This window comes from Mytilus californianus, unplaced genomic scaffold (assembly GCF_021869535.1).
Source record: "Mytilus californianus isolate M0D057914Y unplaced genomic scaffold, xbMytCali1.0.p SCAF_8, whole genome shotgun sequence".
NCBI classification, from domain to species: Eukaryota; Metazoa; Mollusca; class Bivalvia; order Mytilida; family Mytilidae; genus Mytilus; species Mytilus californianus.
This window is the reverse complement of record NW_026262734.1, coordinates 2,084,308-2,097,267: the sequence shown is the minus strand read 5'-3', so window position 1 is coordinate 2,097,267 and position 12,960 is coordinate 2,084,308. Positions and strand designations below refer to the sequence as shown.

The 12,960-nt window shown below is 32.3% G+C and overlaps 2 long non-coding RNA genes across 2 annotated transcripts; one reads left to right on the top strand and one right to left on the bottom strand.

Annotated features, from left to right (window-relative positions):
- Positions 1 to 1,528: 1,528 nt before the first annotated feature.
- On the bottom strand, positions 1,529 to 12,093 carry LOC127711044 (uncharacterized). Its single transcript, XR_007986449.1, has 2 exons — positions 12,026 to 12,093; positions 1,529 to 3,366 (listed from the first exon to the last, which is right to left on the bottom strand). It is a non-coding gene; the product is annotated as an uncharacterized LOC127711044 (long non-coding RNA).
- On the top strand, positions 1,903 to 12,797 carry LOC127711045 (uncharacterized). Its single transcript, XR_007986450.1, has 2 exons — positions 1,903 to 1,998; positions 11,037 to 12,797. It is a non-coding gene; the product is annotated as an uncharacterized LOC127711045 (long non-coding RNA).
- The last annotated feature ends 163 nt before the right edge of the window (positions 12,798 to 12,960 follow it).

Here is a 12,960-nt window from a genome sequence, read left to right as displayed (position 1 = left end):
ATTGATAAGTTATGATTTAAGTTACTTTAATAAAAAAAAAAAACCCACACGGAATACACAACCATTAGTAGGAAGAGAGAGCCAGTTGTATAAAGAGGAATAACTCTTAGCTTTATTCAACTGAACAAACAAAAAACAAAAAACTTTATCAACATGTAACATTTATATGATTACCAGTCACAAATACACAATGACAGATAATTTATATTTCTAATGAGATTCTCTCCTCACTTCAAAGATTTTGATAAATAGTCACCAATGGAAATATTGAAATCTATATATGTATCGGTCATCATACAAATTGATAAAGCTTGGACATTTAGAATGGACACATTGGAAAACCTTGTGACAATATTGTAGAAGAATATCATTCTTGCTACAGAATAAAGAGGACATGTGAACATAAAATGGATTTCATCCTTTACCTTACTTGGTGTGCAATCTTAGCAGAGTCTTTCACCTCTTGGGAGTATTTTCTGCTTTCCAGATTTATTAGTCTTTCGTTCATGTCTCCCAGTTCCGATTCTTAACTATGGTTATCTATTCTAAATTTTGTAAGAACTCTATCATGTCTATGTTTTTATAGATTAGTAATTTTCATAATTAAAAGAATATTTAAATTCAAAGTATATGTTTAGTTTTCCGCTGTTACCCGAAAATGTATCTCTGACATGTTTCCATGTTTCAAAAAAAAATCTTTTGTAGACATCTTTTCAAATACACCTTGAATTTATTTGGATTAAAATCTTTACAAGCAGATTAAAATCTTTACAAGCAGATAAACCAATATTCAGTTTCTCACCATTAACAAGAGGCTCTCAAGAGCCTGAATCGCTCACCTGCATTTCAGAGGAGAAGATTTTTAAATGTAAGCAAACTTGATGAACAAATTGTGTAAAATTGACTTTAAAGGGCAATAACTCCTTAAGGGGTCAATTGACAATTTTGATCATATTAACTTTTTTGTAGATCTTACTTTGCTGAACATTATTGCTGCTTACAGTTTATATATATATCTATAATAATATTCAAAATAATAACAAAAACTGGAAAATTTTGTTAAAATTACCAATTCGGTGGCAGCAACCCAACAATGGGTTGTTCGATTCGTCTGATAATTTCAGGGCCGATAGATCTTGACCAATTAAACAATTTTACCCCGTCACATTTGCTCTAAAAGATTTAATTTTTGAGATATAAGCCAAAAACTGCATTTGACCCTTATGTTCTATTTTTAGCCATGGCAGCCATGTTTGTCGATGGATACAAACTTCGGATACAATTTATAAACAAGATACCCTAAGGAACATTTAGTTAAAGTTTGAAGGTAATTGGCCCAGTAGTTTCAGAGGAGAAGATTTTTAAATGTTAGCAAACTTGATGAACAAATTGTGTAAAATTGTCTTTAAAGGGCAATAACTCCTAGAAAATCAACAGCGCAAGCGCTAGCATGTATTTAGACCCTTAAACTAGATATAACGAAAACATTCTTCATTTTCCCTTGTACATGTATTTTCAATCAATAAAATATCATGGCAAATTTAATTTTAATATTTGTAATACATTAATAATAATAAAGAAAAAGCACATTCAAATCATCATAAACACAATTACTAACTTTCCATGTTAAAATATTGCAGCATCAATACAAATGACGTATAGAAATACAAATATCTTTTATTCCAAAGAGGGCATTTCAATTAGTACACAGGGAAATTTCTCTCACACCAGATTTACATTCAAGTGAATCTCACGTGAATTTCAACCCAAAGGAGCTTATACGTGAAGTAATTCAAATAAAATCGAAATTTTCAAAGTTAATCGAAATCATGAAATTACCAATTTTTTATTTTGTAAAGTTAACGTGAAATTCATGTAACTATAAGCTTGTTTGAGGTGAATCTCACTTGAAAATTTTCAGATGAATTTCATGTGAGATTCATGTGAGATTCACGTGAGCAAATTGTGCTTGTGTATCATAGAAATTAACAACTATAGGTCACCGTACAGCCTTCAACAATGAGCAAAGCCCATACCGCATAGTCAGCAATAAAAGACCCCGAAATGACAAATGTAAAACAAATAAAACGAAAAAACTAACGGCCTGATTTATGTACAAAATAATGAACGAAAAACAAATATGATATACAGCAACAAATGACAACCACTGAATTACAGACTCCTGACTTGGGATAGGCACATACACAATGTGTTAAACATTCTTATTGATAAGTTATGATTTTAAGTTACTCTAATAAAAAAAAAACCACACGAAATACACTACCATTAGTAGGAAGAGAGAGCCAGTTGTATAAAGAGGAATAACTCTTAGTTTTATTCAACTGAACAAACAAAAAACAAAAAACTTTATCAACATGTAACATTTATATGATTACCAGTCACAAATACACAATGACAGATAATTTATATTTCTGATGAGATTCTCTCCTCACTTCAAAGATTTTGATAAATAGTCACCCATGGAAATATTGAAATCTATATCTGTATCGGTCATCATACAAATTGATAAAGCTTGGACATTTAGAATGGACACATTGGAAAACCTTGTGACAATATTGTAGAAGAATATCATTCTTGCTACAGAATAAAGAGGACATGTGAACATAAAATGGATTTCATCCTCTACCTTACTTGGTGTGCAATCTTAGCAGAGTATTTCACCTCTTGGGAGTATTTTCTGCTTTCCAGATTTATTAGTCTTTCGTTCATGTCTCCCAGTTCCGATTCTTAACTATGGTTATCTATTCTAAATTTTGTAAGAATTCTATCATGTCTATGTTTTTATAGATTAGTAATTTTCATAATTAAAAGAATATTTAAATTCAAAGTATATGTTTAGTTTTCCGCTGTTACCCGAAAATGTATCTCTGATATGTTTCCATGTTTCAAAAAAAAAATCTTTTGTAGACATCTTTTCAAATACACCTTGAATTTATTTGGATTAAAATCTTTACAAGCAGATAAACCAATATTCAGTTTCTCACCATTAACAAGAGGCTCTCAAGAGCCTGAATCGCTCACCTGCATTTCAGAGGAGAAGATTTTTAAATGTTAGCAAACTTGATGAACAAATTGTGTAAAATTGTCTTTAAAGGGCAATAACTCCTTAAGGGGTCAATTAACAATTATGGTCATATTAACTTTTTTTGAAGATCTTACTTTGCTGAACATTATTGCTGCTTACAGTTTATATATATCTATAATAATATTCAAAATAATAACAAAAAACTGCAAAATTTTGTTAAAACTACCAATTCGGTGGCAGCAACCCAACAATCATTATGGGTTGTTCGATTCGTCTAAAAATTTCAGGGCCGATAGATCTTGACCAATTAAACAATTTTACTCCTGTCACATTTGCTCTAAAAGATTTAGTTTTTGAGATATAAGCCAAAAACTGCATTTGACCCTTATGTTCTATTTTTAGCCATGGCAGCCATGTTTGTCGATGGATACAAACTTCGGATACAATTTATAAACAAGATACCCTAAGGAACATTTAGTTAAAGTTTGAAGGTAATTGGCCCAGTAGTTTCAGAGGAGAAGATTTTTAAATGTTAGCAAACTTGATGAACAAATTGTGTAAAATTGTCTTTAAAGGGCAATAATTCATTAAGGGGTCAATTGACAATTATGGTCATATAAACTTTTTTGTAGATCTTACTTTGCTGAATATTATTGCTGCTTACAGTTTATATATATCTATAATAATATTCAAAATAATAACAAAAAACTGCAAAATTTTGTTAAAACTACCAATTCGGTGGCAGCAACTCAACAATGGGTTGTTCGATTCGTCTGAAAATTTCAGAGCTGATAGATCTTGACCAGTTGAACAATTTTACCCCATGTCAGATTTGCTCTAAAAGCTTTAGTTTTTGAGATATAAGCCAAAAACTGCATTTGACCCCTATGTTCTATGTTTAGCCATGGCGGCCATGTTTGTCGATGGATCAAAACTTCGGATACAATTTATAAACTAGATACCCTAAGGAACATTTAGTTAAAGTTTGAAGGTATTTGGCCAAGTAGTTTCAGAGGAGAAGATTTTTTAAATAGTTTATGACGACAGACGACGGACGCCAAGTGATGGCATAAGCTCACATGGGGCCCTTCGGGCCCCGGTGAGCTAAAAAAGTAATGAGAGTACCAGCAGTCATTGCGTTGACTATTGTTTCATTTATATTCATTATAAGCCCTACACTACTGAGAAGGTCTGATGTGGAATGTTCAAGTCTATACCAATACACGAACATTTGTTTTAATAAATAAATATACAGTGGATATCTCCCAAGTTCTGAAAGAACAGCTATATTTGTAGACAGCTTTGATACACCTAGAATAAATTTACCAAACTTAATATTAAGTTATCAAAAGGTCCATTCTTTAAATATCTCAAAAAGAGAAAGTTTTGTTTTTCTTTTATGTGTTATGTTAATAACACTCAATTTTTACATCCATGCAAAACGATGTGTTTAATACAGTGATCAAATATATGAAAAAATGTAATGTTTTAACAGACAAGTTTGCACTTTTCATATCTCTGCATATCCTAAAACAGGCTTTCACTCCTTTCTTAGTAACTTTCTCTTCTTTTTATATTTCTCAGTATCTTCCATAACGAGAAACTAAATATTTATATTGTTTAACACATTCTATATAACTAGAGCCAACATGGCAATTATATTATCTAAAAGCCTTTCGCTGTTATACAAGATCATTTTTTAAATGCACCGAAATATCAATATCAGGTACCTATATTCGTTGTTAAAACATCTTTTCAAAATATTTTACATTTAAGGTAGATAGGGTGTCTTCCTCCATCTTGGATTTTGAAATACCAGAAAACAATCGGTCTAGATCTTTAATAAAAGGTGCAAATTTTGAGAGTAGTAGGTAATTCATGTGTAAGAATTTTCATATCAATATAGAAAATGACATATTTTATAATATTTATGGTTGTATTTCACAAAAAAACAGAATACTTTTGTTTAATTCTATTTTTTCCAACTTTGCCACATAAGGGGAGGCAACCCAGCAGGCACACAACGTTGATTTAACATTGAATCAATGTTTATTTTCTATGTGGAATCAATGTTGAATTACTATTAGATTTTGCAAATTTGTATCAACGTTGAAATCCTACGTTGAATCAACGTTGATATTCAACTTTGAATCAATATTGAATAACGGTTGCTTCAACATTGTTTAAACCAATAACTCACCTTGAATTCAGATTGATTTCAGGGTGAATACCATATTCAACATGGAATCAAAATTGGTTAGTGGTTGTGTTCAACTGTGTTTCCACCTAAAACTTAAGTTTCATTCATCCTGTATTTTCTGTGTGTTGCATTCCATAATTTTAAACTGTAGCAATATTCAAGCTAGTGTCTTCTCAAGGCCCTCTACATGCTAAATGTCATAGCAACATTCTGCCGCAGGAAACTTTATCCAATAACTGCTCCATCAGACCAAAATATAAAAATTAATCTCAGAAAAAAATTGATGAACTTTAAACAATATCATTGCTTGGTCATATTTGACATGATGTGATCTTTTGCTCATTGTTGAAGACTGTATGGTGACCCAAAGATATATGAATAATCTTTTTTGGTTGATGACTGTCTTGTTAACAATAGGCAACAATAAAAATTTTGAATATATACCATTGACTGTCAATTACTCATAGAATTTTCAACAATAAAACTGAGAGACCACATTCTTGTGATAAGAGCATGGCTTGACCATGATGATGTCAACAACCAATCAACTGAATAACAAATATGTGTGTTTAGGGTTTTCCTACGAACCATAATTTAACCCCCAAGATTTTTTTAACATTTAACGATATGCATATAAAAAAACAAATTATCATAGAAAAATGTTGATCTATCCTAATTTTTGAAAACACACAACCCTTAATACACATAGTTTTTGCCCAATGTCTATTCTAAATATCTAAGTGATCAAAATATAAAACAAATTTTGCTGTTCCTACTCAATGTATTCTAATGTCCAACCACTGATTATAGAGAAATATTCAATACGATAAAATTAAAATAAATTTATTTATTAATAGTGAAAACTTCAACTTCTTTCTTCTCCCACCCTGTCTTTTTGGAGCCCATTTTAGAAAGGTTGTTGTTTGGTCAGACACTTGTTGTTCCGTGATTCCATAGGTCTTCATGATGACATCTACAAAATCAAAAGTTATAACATTGTCAAGTTTAATACTGTTCAACACATTTATCTATTAATAACTTCATAATGATGATATTTAAAGTATAGATCAAAAGCATAAGAACTCATGAAAACTAAATGAAAGTTTAACTTCCATCTAAATCTCAACTACATTTCCTTTTATATAGACCAGAAGGTATAATCTGGAAGAAAATCCTAAATACTACATTTTTACTTGAACAAATTGAAGGTTTATCCACATATGTCTTTTTGTTGATTTTTAACATTTGAATGTCTATTAATTATTATTTATCTGACCAGGAAAGTCTAGGCACTGTACACATAACTCGGAAAAGTATCAATCTAATCATAATGTCACTAGTGGGAATCCGGAACAAACACAAGGCGTCCACAGAGACGTAGACGGCGGCTTAAAGAAATCTCACCATCAACATACTTCTGCCAGTGTTCGAACGTTGATTTCTGTGTGGTACGGGCCTGCTTTCTTTGCATCTTCTTCAGTTTACCCTCGGATACCAGTTGGATACTATTGGGAAGGAGGCTTGCCTCGTCGTGAAGTAAGGATGACAAAGTGTAGAGTCCCTTATTACCACTACCAGATTTACTGTCTTTGTTGAGTCTGTTATGCCACCCTTCGACATCGTTGTTTGTGCGGGTTGGTCTCATGAAGACAGACTAGGACTCTATCGGCCGGACGGTGCTGCTCATCCAGGTGCAGCAGATAAACTTTACAAATATATGATACGAAATAATAAACATGTATGTAGTCCATGAGGTACGAAATGGTAGATGCATTTGGCCCATAGGGTACGAAATGGATTTTATCGTGGGTACGAAATGGTAAATGTTGGGTACGAAATGACACATTTGGGTACGAAATAGCAGGGGTATGAAATGGTCAAGGTACGAAATGAATAACTGAAAGAAGTGCAGAAAATTTGATTTCCATACATTTTGGGGATGTAATTGAGCGAACTACACAAAGACTAAATCGAATGCATTTTTATAGAAATTAGATGTTTAAAACACTGCGGTTTTATGAATCATATTGATATTTAGATTAAATCAAATAGGTAAAATTCTTACATATGAATAGTTTAACTGCAACTCCGAAATGAGTTTTTTTTTCGAATCAAATTAATGAGTATAATTTACATAAAACACTGTAAACACTAACAAACCTTACTTACTATAAATAAGAAGATGTGGTATGAATGCCAATGAGACAACTCTCCATCAAAGTCACAATGTATAAAAAGTAAACAATTATAAGTCAAAGTATGGCTTTCAACGCGGAGCCTTGGCTCACACCTAACCCATACTTACACTTGTTTTATACTCGAACGCATGGCGTTTAGAATTGTCAACTAATTGGGAGTATTTGTGCTTACAAATTTTTGTGTAATGCAAATTTACAAATTTTATTTGTGGTATCATTTATGATTTCTTAAGTTGTTGTTCTTTATTTTATTGCATTTCTTACACTTATACTTCATGGTTGTTATTTTTTTTTTTTTTTTTTTTTTTTTTTTTTTTTTTGAGGGAAAAAAGGGGGGGTGCAATATCTGGTTTTCTGAACTAGTATGATTTGTTGTCTTTTCCATCGATGTTCATTATTACAAAAATGTGGCTTCTTTGTTTCTATTTGCCCTTTTGTTGATATTTATAGATGTAAAAAAAAGAATATAATCATTGATTCATTGTCCTGATCAATTTACGCTGTATAAACCGACGAATGTTTGATAAATAACATAATTGATCATACAATGCAATTTTCTAGATAACGATAAATTAAAAGGGGCTTGACCTCAAGCACGACAGGAATAAAATTTAAGAACAGCCAAAGCTCTTGACAGTTGAATACACAATGAACTATAAGCAAAGGGACACTACAAAAATAACTACACGTACCAGGTCTATTTTTTTCAAACCTTCATTTAATGGTATTTAATGTGCATGACAATGACTTCAGTGGCCAATGTGCATGACAATGACTTCAATAGCCAATGTGCATGACAATGACTTCAGTGGCCAATGTGCATGACAATGACTTCAGTGGCCAATGTGCATGACAATGACTTCAGTGGCCAATGCACAATGAACAATAAGCAAAGGGACCCTACAAAAATAACTACACGTACCTGGTCTATTTTTTTCAAACCTTCATTTAATGGTATTTAATGTGCATGACAATGACTTTAGTGGCCAATGTGCATGACAATGACTTCAGTGGCCAATGTGCATGACAATGACTTCAGTGGCCAATGTACATGACAATGACTTCAGTGACCAATGTGCATGACAATGACTTCAGTGGCCAATGTGCATGACAATGACTTCAGTGGCCAATGTGCATGACAATGACTTCAGTGGCCAATGTGCATGACAATGACTTCAGTGGCCAATGCACAATGAACAATAAGCAAAGGGACCCTACAAAAATAACTACACGTACCTGGTCTATTTTTTTCAAACCTTCATTTAATGGTATTTAATGTGCATGACAATGACTTTAGTGGCCAATGTGCATGACAATGACTTCAGTGGCCAATGTGCATGACAATGACTTCAGTGACCAATGTGCATGACAATGACTTCAGTGACCAATGTACATGACAATGACTTCAGTGACCAATGTGCATGACAATGACTTCAGTGGCCAATGTGCATGACAATGACTTCAGTGGCCAATGTGCATGACAATGACTTCAGTGGCCAATGCACAATGAACAATAAGCAAAGGGACCCTACAAAAATAACTACACGTACCTGGTCTATTTTTTTCAAACCTTCATTTAATGGTATTTAATGTGCATGACAATGACTTTAGTGGCCAATGTGCATGACAATGACTTCAGTGGCCAATGTGCATGACAATGACTTCAGTGACCAATGTGCATGACAATGACTTCAGTGACCAATGTGCATGACAATGACTTCAGTGGCCAATGTACATGACAATGACTTCAGTGACCAATGTGCATGACAATGACTTCAGTGGCCAATGTGCATGACAATGACTTCAGTGACCAATGCTAATTGACACGTCATCCATTATTCTGATACCGAATCGAACTTTTTTTTGCTCTTACTACTAAATAGCTTATGTGTAAGAGGAATAAAAAAAGAGGGAGCTGATAAAACCATAGGGACATTCAAAACTAAAAGGAAAAGTCCACAGAAACTGACAAAGTCGAAATACGCTAAAAGAAAAATAAATTCACAAAAAACTACAGAGAAAACTAAAGACTGAGCAGCACGAACTCCACCAAAAACTAGGGTTGAACTCTGGTGACAGGACGTATGAGCATATATTGCCCTACTAGATACAATACAATATGCTTTATTTAAAGACACTCCGTCACATTGACATGCGAAACAAGAGGTAAATACATACAAAATACAATCACATAAAATCATAGAAATAAATAGAACAACTTAGAAATGAAATATATTAATAATTACTTTACTTTATTATATTTTCCCTACTTTGAAACGAATAAAGATACATTCTTAAGTACATAAAAATTAACCAATGGTAGTAGTCCTTTCATTTTTGCTGTACTGGGATATTTAACATAGTATTCTGGAATGTGCTGATTTTTGATACTTTTTACTAATATAGAATTGCATTCAAATAAATAATGGTATTATGGAGAAGCAAGAAAAACCATCGATCCCACGATCTTCCGCATTTCAGCCGAGCCCGCTACAACAAGACCACATAGACGTTTTATTTTCTTTGTAGGTTTCGCGTTACGTTGACTTCGAGATCTTCAAAGACTTATAGTCTTAATGTATATGCCCCGTATGTTTCTTTGTAAATTCTGTTTTTTGTAAGACATACCTTCAACATACGCACAATAGAAAAAAATAATTTCATATTAGTTTTTTCTTTTTAGTTTTTTTTTGTACTGAAAATAGAATATAAAGCTACAAAAATTATTTAGCTGTGTAATATGAAATAATTTTTTTCTATTGCAATATATATGATTCCTTTACAGATTTTTTTGTTTATATTGTGTCACTTGGCTGCTATTACATATGCCCTACATTTCCTTTTATTCATATCTGCTAGATTGATTGATTGTTGTTTGCGTAACGTCGATATCTACTAGAAAATCAACAGCACAAGCACTAGTATGTATTAAGACCCTTAAACTAGATATTACGAAATGTTCTTCATTTTCTCTTGTATTTTTAATCAATAAAATATCATGGCAAAATTTAAATTTTAATATTTGTAATTAATTAATAATAATAAATAAAAAGCACATTCAAATCATCATAAACACAATTAATAACTTTGCATGTTAAAATATTGCAGCATCAATACAAATGACGTATAGAAATACAAATATCTTTTATTTCAAATGTTATGGCCCAAAGAGGTCATTTCTATTAGAACATACGAAAATTTCTCTCACAAAATTTTTTTATTCAAGTGAATCTCACGTGAATTTCACCCCAAACGAGCTTAAATAAATACGTGAAGTAATTCAAATAACATCTAAATTTTAAAGTTTATCGAAATCATGAAATTACCAATTTTTGTAAAGTTAACGTGAAATTCACGTGAAAATTTTTCGGGAGATTGAAGTGAATCTCAATTCACGTGAAATTCACATGAAAATGTTCACGTGATTTTCATGTATAAGCTTGTTTGAGGTAAATCTCACTTGAAAATGTTCTGACGAATTTCATGTGAGATTTATGTGAAATTCACGTGAGCAAATTTTGCTTGTGTACGATTACGAAGACAACGATAAGAATAAAAAATATAAATTTGACATAGAAATTAACAACTATAGGTCACCGTACGGCCTTCAACAATGAGCAAAGCCCATACCGCATAGTCAGCAATAAAAGGCCCCGAAATGACAAATGTAAAACAAATAAAACAAAAAAACTAACGGCATGATTTATGTACAAAATAATGAACGAAAAACAAATATGATATACAGCAACAAACGACAACCACTGAATTACAGACTCCTGACTTGGGATAGGCACATACACAATGTGTTAAACATTCTTATTGATAAGTTATGATTTTAAGTTACTTTAATAAAAAAAAAAACACACGAAATACACTACCATTAGTAGGAAGAGAGAGCCAGTTGTATAAAGAGGAATAACTCTTAGCTTTATTCAACTGAACAAACAAAAAACAAAAAACTTTATCAACATGTAACATTTATATGATTACCAGTCACAAATACACAATGACAGATAATGTATATTTCTAATGAGATTCTCTCCTCACTTCAAAGATTTTGATAAATAGTCACCCATGGAAATATTGAAATCTATATCTCAGACTGTATCGGTCATCATACAAATTGATAAAGCTTGGACATTTAGAATGGACACTTTGGGAAACCTTGTGACAATATTGTAGATTAAAATCTTTACAAGCAGATAAACCAATATTCAATTTCTCACCATTAACAAGAGGCTCTCAAGAGCCTGAATCGCTCACCTGTATTTCAGAGGAGAAGATTTTTAAATGTTAGCAAACTTGATGAACAAATTGTGTAAAATTGTCTTTAAAGGGCAATAACTCCTTAAGGGGTCAATTCACAATTTTGGTCATATCAACTTTTTTGTAGATCTTACTTTGCTGAACATTATTGCTGCTTACAGTTTATATATATCTATAATAATATTCAAAATAATAACAAAAAACTGCAAAATTTTGTTAAAACTACCAATTCGGTGGCAGCAACCCAACTATGGGTTGTTCGATTCGTCTGATAATTTCAGGGCCGATAGATCTTGACCAATTAAACAATTTTACTCCTGTCACATTTGCTCTAAAAGATTTAGTTTTTGAGATATAAGCCAAAAACTGCATTTGACCCTTATGTTCTATTTTTAGCCATGGCAGCCATGTTTGTCGATGGATACAAACTTCGGATACAATTTATAAACAAGATACCATAAGAAACATTTAGTTAAAGTTTGAAGGTAATTGGCCCAGTAGTTTCAGAGGAGAAGATTTTTAAATGTTAGCAAACTTGATGAACAAATTGTGTAAAATTGTCTTTAAAGGGCAATAACTCCTTAAGGGGTCAATTGAAAATTATGGTCATTTAACTTTTTTGTAGATCTTACTTTGCTGAATATTATTGCTGCTTACAGTTTATATATATCTATAATAATATTCAAAATAATAACAAAAAACTGCAAAATTTTGTTAAAACTACCAATTCGGTGGCAGCAACTCAACAATGGGTTGTTCGATTCGTCTGAAAATTTCAGAGCTGATAGATCTTGACCAATTGAACAATTTTACCCCTTGTCAGATTTGCTCTAAAAGCTTTAGTTTTTAGATATAAGCCAAAAACTGCATTTGACCCCTATGTTCTATTTTTAGCCATGGCGGCCATGTTTGTCGATGGATCAAAATTTCGGATACAATTTATAAACTAGATACCCTAAGGAACATTTAGTTAAAGTTTGAAGGTATTTGGCCCAGTAGTTTCAGAGGAGAAGATTTTTGAAATAGTTTACGACGATAGACGACGACAGACGACGGACGACGACGGACGCCAAGTGATGGCATAAGCTCACATGGGGCGGTAAGCTAAAAAGTAATGAGAGTACCAGCAGTCATTTCGTTGAACGAAATGACTGCTGGTACTCTCATTACTTTTTAGACGGTTGACTATTGTTTCTCTTATATTCATTATAAGCCCTACACTACTGAGAAGGTCTGATGTGGAATGTTCA